The sequence below is a fragment of the Zea mays genome, chromosome 1 (genome assembly GCF_902167145.1).
Source record: "Zea mays cultivar B73 chromosome 1, Zm-B73-REFERENCE-NAM-5.0, whole genome shotgun sequence".
Lineage (NCBI taxonomy): Eukaryota > Viridiplantae > Streptophyta > Magnoliopsida > Poales > Poaceae > Zea > Zea mays.
Window position 1 is genome coordinate 94,599,442 of NC_050096.1, and position 9,808 is coordinate 94,609,249.

Sequence of the window (9,808 nt, forward strand, 5' to 3'; positions counted from 1 at the left end):
TGTCTTTCATGTGTCTCAGTTGAAGAAGTGCTTGCGTGTGCCAGAAGAGCAGTTGCCAGTGGAAGGTCTTGAGGTCCAGGAGGACTTGACCTACGTTGAGAAGCCAATGCAGATCCTTGAGGTTGCAGACAGAGTCACCCAAAGGAAGACCATCAGAATGTGCAAAGTCAGATGGAATCACCATTCAGAGGAAGAAGCAACCTGGGAGCGTGAAGATGATCTGATGGCCAAATATCCTGAGCTCTTTGCTAGCCAACCCTGAATCTCGAGGGCGAGATTCTTTTAAGGGGGATAGGTTTGTAACGCCCTCAATTTGGGGGTAGAATTTTTTTCTTCTTTTCTCTCACCAAATTCAGGCGTTACTCTCTTTTCTCTTTTCCCGTTTTGCTCCTTCTTCCCAATTTCAAACCAGTATAGCGACAGGTGTCCGTGTCATGTATAAACCAAAACCTAAGTATCATGGGTGTTGCGTCATGCCGAAGCACATTTCTTTGTCTGATGTTGAGTGTTCATCTCGTTCCGTTCCGGATTTCGGTTCGCGATTTAATTCCGTTTAGTGGTCGTGCACGTCGTGGGTCTTCGATCCGCGAAGTGGCCCAGCCCAGCCCAGCCCAGCCCGGCCCGGTCCGGCCCGGCCCGGCCCTGCGCGCCCCTGGCGCCCACACCCCCCCCATGTCCCCCCCCTCTCTCTCTCTCATTTGGATCTCCCGCGCAACAACCTCTCCTCTCCCTCTTCCACCTCTCTCTCCCCGTGGTGCCCTAGGAATTAGAGACGGCGATCACCGGATTTTGGACCCCGAGGTGAGCTCCCCTCCCCTCCCCTTCTTCTCTCTCTCTCCCTCCTCTTCTTCCTCCCCATGCGCGCCCCCCCTTTTCTTCCCCTGCTCGCGCGCGCCCCTGCCCGCCCCTGCTCGCCGGCGGCGCGGCGCCCCCCACCCCTGCCCGGCCCCGCGCGGCGGCGCCCGCCCTCCCCCGACCGCGGCGGCGTCCGCCCGCCCCTCCCCTCGCGCGCGGCGGCGGCGCCCGCCCCTCCCCTCGCGCGCGGCGGCGGCGCCCGCCCCCACCTCGGCCCGCGGCGGCGCCCGCCCGTCCCCGCCCCTCCCCGGCGCGGTAGCGCCCGCCCCCTGCCCCGGCCCCGTGGCGGCGCTCGCCCGCCCCGCCCCGGCCCCTGCGCGTGGCGCTCGCCCGCCCCGCCCCTCCCCTGCCCGCGCGCGGCCCCCGGCGCGGCCTCGACCCCCTGCGCGCGCCGTCCTGGCCCTCGGCGTGGCTCGCGTGGCCTCGCGTTGCCCGTTTGCCGCTAGCGCAATCCCGCGTGCGCGACCCACGCTCGCGGTGATTATTTTTGGTTGGTAGTCAATGTCAAACTCCGTTCGTTAGCGTGCTGCGTCGCGCGCTTCGTCGCGCGACAGATTTGTCTAGTTTCAGATTCTATCTATGTGTTGCGTCGTGCGCTTCGTCGCACGACGATCCATTTTAATTTCAGGTTGTTTAAGGTGTAACGTCGCGCGTGTATTCACGCGACGTTCCACTTTAGGCTCAGTTTAGTCGACGCTTAACGTCTTTTCATAACTAAGGCGAAGTGTCTCGTTGCGTGCTCGGTCGCGCGACGAGTCGTCAACTTCTTAATTTGTTTTAGAGTGCTATGTCGCGCGTCTCGCCGCTCGACCATTCTTTTTATTTATCTCCACCTGCTTATAATGATTAGACATGAAACATGACTTTACTTTACGCTAAACATAGTGTCTACATTAAATTTCCTTCCATTAAGCGAGTGGTTAATTTATAATCATGTAACGTGATCGTTTCTCGACTATCTTTTCCTCTTTCTCTCTTAACCGTACTCGCGAGCCCGCGTGGAACGTCTGTTTACTTATTGCATTCTATTGTATGGTGTACTGTTCTTTTGTATTAAATATGTGGATGTATGTATGTTTGCGCTCACATAGAGAACGATCCGGTCGGAGAACCTGAAGAACTCGCAGGAGAAGCCCCTGAGCAGCAGTCGGTTGGTGGAGGCAAGTGTCCTTTGACCTATCTCTGTCCTATTCATTATTTAATTCACCCCCCGCTTTACACATTTATGCTTAAGGATTGACTAGCTTTGTTATCCATATCCTTGTTTACCTATTTGGGTTAGATTATTATTGTTTAGCTTTATGCTATTGCTCAAACTCTAATCAATGAACATGATGAGATTATCTATGATACGCTGTTTTCCCTTCTCTTATTATGATGTTGTACTTGTGGTCATCAAGGGGGCTCGAGCGGTTTCTCGAGTGCCTCTCCGTAAGGACCTGTTCTATGGATGACCGCCCGGGAAAACAGTGCAACCATGAGGGTGGAAGGGGTGCCCTTAGCTGAATAATTAGAGGATCAGGGGTGTAGTTCGCTTAGCCGTCGTGCCGTCAATGGGGCTCGGTGTATGCGGCTCGCTCTACCAAGTTTGGGTTCGCCCCTTGGGGAGGAGTGCGGTGCATTTAGGAAACCTAACGGGTGGCTACAACCCCTGGGAATCTTTGTAAAGGCTACGTAGTGAAACCCTGCCTATTCACCTTGGTAGTGTTTAAGGGTTTGATCGGCCCGAGGCAAGAGGGATCACGGCTTGTGGGTAAAGTGCACAACCTCTGCAGAGTGTTTGAAAACTGATATATCAGCCGTGCTCGCGGTTATGAGCGGCCAAGGGAGCTCCAGTGATTAGTGGTACTTGATCAGAGACATTATGGTACAGGTGGTTATGAGATTGATGGTTCTAGTTATGACTATGGTGCTGGTAAGTGGTATTCTTTCCGTTTGGAAAGGGTACATCGGGCTAATAACTTGGGTTAAAGCTAAAACCTGGCTTTCTATTAGTAAATAATAATCTGACCAACTAAAAGCAACTGCTTGACTTATCCCCACATAAAGCTAGTCCACTACAGCCAAACAGGATACTTGCTGAGTATGTTGATGTGTACTCACCCTTGCTCTACACACCAAACCCCCCCCCATCCCCAGGTTGTCAGCATTGCAACCATTGCTCAGGCGAAGATGAAGCTGTGGAAGGAGACTTCCAGGAGTTCCAAGACTACGACGAGTTCTAGGCGTGGGTTAGCGGCAACCCCCAGTCGGCTGCCTGTGAAGGCCGCGGTTATCTACGTTTCTTTTTCGCACTTTGATTTATTGTAAGGACTATATGGACGTCTCAGACGTATGATGTAATCGACTATTTCCCTTTTAATACTATTTTGAGCACTGTGTGATGATGTCCATGTTATGTAACTGCTGTGTACGTGAATAACTGATCCTGGCACGTACATGGTTCGCATTCGGTTTGCCTTCTAAAACCGGGTGTGACAGATCCGGACCATCAGATCGAGATGGAACCAATTGTTGTGCAGCAGGATCTGACTCTGTAGAGTCGTCCGATGCGTATCTTGGAGTCCTCAGAGCGTGTTATGAGGAAGAGATCAATTAAGTATGTTAAGGTCTTGTGGACTAATCAGTCTAAGCGCGAGGCTACTTGGGAGCTTGAGGAGCTAATGCGTTAAAAATATCCTGAACTTTTCGTTTTGGGTGAGTTTTGTTGATTCATTAATTTTTCTCTTGTCGTTCTGATAGAAGCATCGGAATTCGAGGTCGAATTCTTTTTAAGGGGGGTAGAGTGTGATACCCAATTTTCAAAAAAAGAAGAGAAAATGAAGTTTACTTTTTTTTGTTCTGGTGTTTTCTCTTGCGGGTTGCGTGCTATGGGAGGTTTGGAATTTTTGGAGGTAAACATCCGTAGAACAGTAAAATGTATGTTTAATGTGTGCGCGAGGGTCGGGAGCTCTGGCGTAGGAATGGTTTGGGGCCGTTGGTCGCGATCCGGCGGTGGGAAGCCCACTCCCCCCCCCCAAAAAAACCCTAGCCGCCCCCTCTTAAGGCCCCTTGTGGGCAGCTGCCCCCCCCCTTCCCTCCTTTGGCCGCCACCCCCCCCCATCTTCTCTCTTCCCCAAGTGCTACAGCCGACCCCCCTCCATTCTCAAGGTTTTTGCAGCAGCCATCCCCTCCACCCTAGCTGCCACCCCCCCATCTCCTCTTCTCCAAGTGTCGTTCTTCCTCGTCGGATCTTCTTCGTGTGGGTGCAAGTTCTATTGGAGAATTGGTGGGAGGAAGGAAGGAGGAAAAAGGTGGAACTCAAGGTGATCTTGAAGTTATCTATGTTTTTGCACTGAAATTCAATTGGTTATATGTTTACCTATGCGAATCGGTAGAGGTGCTGTCCAGAATTTTGTGGGTGGGCGAACAGCAGTAGTTCTAGTAGTTTCTGGGAAATTTTCGTGGGTAAATAGTGGGAATCAGTGGGAGAATCATGTAGAGCTTTGTCATACCTTTCCAACGAGTACTTATGCGGTCGATTTGGAGTTATATTTTAGGAGATATCGCTGTTTGAATCCGGGTAGGTTGCTGTCCAAAAACAGATTGCAGGGTTTATCTTGTGGACTGTTTTGGCTAATTAGGGTTTGTAATTTAATTATCATTTGTATACAAAACTTGTGGGGAATTTTATGTAGATGCTTTTGGGGTTTTTATTTGTTACCACTGTTGTCATAATTTTAAAGATATGAAATTGACAAGCAGCGCCGCTGCAGTTGGTGGGTGAAGGTGGTGATAAGCCGCTTGTGACGGGTTTGCAATTGTGCGTAGATGCGGCGTCGTTTATGAGCGCTTGTTATGTGAATTTGTGCACTAAGAAGTGTGTCAAAAACAGGTGGTGGACTTCCGGATCACACTTAGGGCTTTGTCCAAATTCCCCGGTGAAGACAAGTAAAATAGTGATGGTTATTCCGTCGGTCGATTAATGTGTCTTATACTTGATTATAGTTATGATATTTGTGTTCGTACTCATATCCATGTTGGGTACCATCGTTTGAAAATGTACATGTTCTATTGATTACATATGTTGAGGGTGTGGTTTGATCATGTAACCCATGTTGTTTATTATTTGGAATGGGTGGAAGTATATGTTTAACACATTTTATTTGGAGATAACTCATGTTGTTGATATGCATAGTGCATTCATCATCCTTTGCATGAAAGTTTCATCGCGATCTTATGGTCCGACCGTACCGGTACAATACGCATCATATGTTGCCCGAGAAGGGGTATGATGCAGCTTCATATCCTTAGAGGTATGAAGGCAGAAGTCATTACTGCATCTGTAGCCATGTGCATTCATGGGTAAAGTGTGGAATCTGTTATGGTGTTGTGGATAGTGTGGATCTTTACTTTGTGATTCTTTTTGGAATTGAGTATTTGGTTACTTGTTTACTTGCTGCAATTTAATATTCAAGAGGGAAATTGTGAACTACGTGGTTGTTTAAACACGACCTATTTACATTGTCGAGTCGTTGTTGATGTTTTTACTTGCTGAGATGTGTCATCTCACTCTTGCATTGTTTGATGCAGGCATTTGATCCTTGCTTTTGGGAAAGGAGGGTAGTAGCAGCACGGCCACTACACACTTAAATAAATGTACCACTGCTTAGTAATGTGGTTAAACAGGGATTCAAGTCTAGGGAATTAATATGTTCTAGTCTTCATGATAGTCGAAATTGCCTTTGGGTTGGCTGGATCTCCCTTTCTTTTTATTTGGTCATGAATATTCATTACTATCTCTGCATTCTGTTTATACTATGTGGATTATCTCTCTTTTACATTTAGTATAAACTTTATGTTCCTCTCGTTATGCTATTTTCAAGGGAGGTGCTTCCGGATTTTGCTTTACTTTCTGTCTCTATTTCTTTTCTTATGTCGTTTAAGTTTTGTGGGAAGAGTTTTTGGTAACATTCATTGTGTGGGAGCAATGGGGTGTTACAAGTTCGCGCAGAGTGATCTGGGTCATTGATCTCAGATCGAACGTGCGGTGTGAGGGACTAGATGCAGAGAGTAATGACTTTAATCTGGACCGTCAGACTCTAATCAGACGGCTCCTAATACCCAATACCCCTTCGATCGATCAATCTTGCAAAAGAGCCCTACGAGAAATAGAAATTTAACCCACCGTCCTGACACAGTTAGAAACCATTTAAAATAGGCCCCGAGAATTTAGGCTTTGGCCCTTGTTCTTCTGTGTAATCATGGCCTCGGTCCATATAGAGAACAAATGAGATAAACTAATGCAGAATATAGTTTTAATGTAAAAATAATTGTAGAAACTTAGTTAATTCATAACTAATCCATTTTAATCCCTTTTTACTCCATTCGAGTTGCAATAATTTTGTATTAATATTGTTCATCACTTAGTAACTCTGTGTAGACAGGAAACATAGATTAAAATTGTCTATTTAATTTATTCCATATCAAGCACTTAATAACTTTAGAAATTTATGACTCGATAACCGTAACTCCGAATTATTGATTCTTGTTCCTACAATCTCGTTACGACGTGTAGAATATTACCATGCATTATGTTATGTTGTTTGGTGTGATGTTAATTTCTGCTATACCATGTTTGTTTGTATTGTTGAGAGTAGACGAGCCAACCACTGACGATCCAGGTGTTCAACAGGTGGAGACTGCTGAGCAGGAGCTCATTGAAGGCAAGTTGTGCCCTTGATCACTTCTATTTACCCAATAATGTTCCTTTTAATCATTATGATCTGCATAGGTTAATTTTGATGGGGCCCAATAGGTTACCCTAGTTTGGCTATCTTTATACCTTGTTTACCACTGAATTTTTGGGTAGTACCTGCTATTGCTTTATGTGGTTTTGGGTATGGAGATACACATTATTCATGATCAGGCTTTTATTATCAATATGTTATTTACTGTTCATGATAAGATCATATTCTTAACTGGAACATGGAGAACCACCCGGGAAAATAGTGGTACCACAAGGGCAGTGTTGGGGACTTGTTCTCAAATGCTATGAATTAAGAACAAGGCAACACAAAAAGAGGTTAAATGATTAATGTCCTTCGTCTTTCGAAGCATTATTTCCCTTGGGATATAACGATCTTCGGACGAAGGTCATGAAGGACATACCTTCATCATTACGACATATGATAGTGAAAATGAGAAACACATGAAATACGAAAGATAGCATGAACATTTATATATCATTATCAGCTCATTTCTATTTTATTAACATGGAAAAATAGAAATGACATTAAGTTACAAGTGTACCTTCGGCTTGAAAGAAAGCAAAAGTACAAGCGTGACGCAAAAGCAAATACCAAGTCAGTGCGAACAGTACGGGAGCACTGTTCATCTATTTATAGGCACGGGATGCAGCCCATGTAAAATTACACCCATGCCCTTTACATTTGCTAATAACTCTATAGTAATCCATCGGGGTCTAAATAGCCTTTTCCCCTTTAAGTCGGTTTCCTTTTCTGCTATCACGCCGAAACTCTCCTGCGAACAGCTTCGGCTCTGCGCCATCCTTCGTATTCTTTGTGCTTCTTCACACTGTGGTTTTGACCTAAGTCCGAAGGTACCTGTTCATGTATCATACTCTAGAAACATTGTTACATCATGTTTTTGAGGACCTTCGGAAGCCGAAGGCCCCCAACAGTAGCCCCTCGCAATATTAATTTGTTAGAATGATAAATTCAGATTGCGATATGGATGAAGGCCTTAAGCCGAAGGTCCGAAAAAACATCTTCCCTTTGCTAGAATAGCAATAGTCAATAACAAGCGGGGCCCTGCCACTTGCAACGTATTGGGCGTATAAATAAGAGCGCACCGCGAGCACATTTAACACGCTTTCTTGCTGTCTGCTCTTGCCTTCCTAATTTTTAGTTCTTTGCACACCAACGCTTGCCTGGCTTTTTAGATTTTCTTTAGCTTCGGCTTTTAGAGCACGCTTTCAACATTTCCGAAGATGTGTCAAGACAAAAAAGCTATTGCTGAAACGAAGCTGAGCCTTTCTGAGGAGAAGAATCTTGGCTTTATTGAATCGATAGCAAAGACAAATACAGAGAAGATTACTAGGGAGATTTTAGAAGGTTTATCTGAAGACACTGGTGATAGTGACAGTTATGATGTGGAAAGTGGCGGAGAAGACTCCGAAGATCGACCCTGGCGACCAAGTCATGCAGTTTTTAGAAAATCAACTATTAAATAGAGTCATCTCGATAATATGAGGGGAAGATATTTTCGGGACATGTCTACTGTAAGGGCTGATGACGGAGAGAGGACTGTGCCTACTCCCGAAGAGAATGAAGTTGTGATCTTCCGAAGCTTTTTTAAAGCTGGGCTTCGGTTTCCATTAAGCAAATTTGTGGTTGAGGTTTTAAAGATCTATCAAGTCTACCTTCATCAAATTACGCCCGAAGCAATCATAAGAATGGGAATCTTCGTCTGGGCCGTGAGGAGCCAGGGCTTGGAGCCAAATGCAAAAAGCTTTTGCAATATGCATGAATTGTTATATGAGACGAAACCCTGGGGCAAAGAGCAATATCATAACAATTGGCTGTTATAGCTTTGTCGCTCGCTCTGGCTCGAGCTGTCCTGTGCCAACCTTCCGAAAAAGATGGCCTGGGGACTGGATGAAGGAATGGATTTACGTGAAAAACGATTTAAAGGCACGAGAAGACATCAAAGATATTATCATGCGTCCTATCTGGCAGCGCTTCGGCCTTAGAAAGCTGAAGGTGGAAATCGATGATGCAGCCGAAGAATGCCAAAAGGCCTTCGGCATAGTCTGCTCTTTCATCGGAACGAGGGATTTAGTCCAGGAGCACATAGCCTTCAGAGTGTGGCCTCTTGTAGAGCAATGGGAAATGCCAAAGGAAACCATCAACAAGCCTGACGAAGGTGGACTAGTTAGGTTGAAATACACCTTCAGATACGAGGGTAAGTTTATTGAGCCAGATGATGATTGGCTGAAATGCATCGAAGCTACAAGCGACGAACTGCTTGGACCATATTCAAAGACAGAAGATAACACTCTATCTGCGACCTTCGGAGGGCGGAAAAAGGAGAGGCTGGATAGAGTTTTCGATGCTATTAGGTTTGTGTACCCTGATTACCGCTACCCGCTGAAAGGGCAAAAGAGAAAAAGCGCAACTTCTGGAAAAGGTGACACTTCGGTTGCTCTAAGTGAGGCTGCGCCAAAGAGGAAAAGAGTGAAGGTCCTTACTCACCGACCACGCTTCATCGAACCGGCCTTGGTGCCCGAATTTGGTGGTGAGACCTCTACTGCTACTGAAGCCAAAGAGCCTACACCTTCGCATACAATTGACAAGCTGACTGCAACGCCGAAGGCTGAAAGAATTGAAGAGCCAAGAGCTGAGAGGACAAAGACAACAGAAATTTTAAGTCCTTCGGCAGAAGTTGAAGTACCAAAAAGCCAAAAAGGTCCAGCAATGACCCCCAAAAGAAAAAGGATGGTTAATGTACTGGATGTATTGGAGACAATAAAGTCTTCAAGCACTACTCCGAAGAAAATTGCCGAAACTCCCGAAGTGCAAATTGAAGCTTTTGGTGCCGAAGCTACAAAGCACCAAGCTGAGACTGAAGTTGGGCCTTCAGAGCCCGCCAAGGTGAAATCCTTGGAAACCAAAGAAACAGAAGCAGCAGAACAAATTTTGGCTGAAGAAACCGGCACTGCCGCCCCCGAAGCATTTTCCGAAGCTTTCAATTATGTTTTACGACATGCTTCGGGGAAAAAGTTGACTGAAAAAGAAAAGAAAGAGGCTCAGTTCTATGCCCAAAAATTGAAATATCCAAAGGGGGCGTTGATTTTCAACGGCAGCGGAGAAGAAGACTTCTTGTATTGTCTCCCAGACAGCAAGGAGATCTCTGTCTGCCGGGAGATGGCAAGAAGCTTCGGATTCCCAAC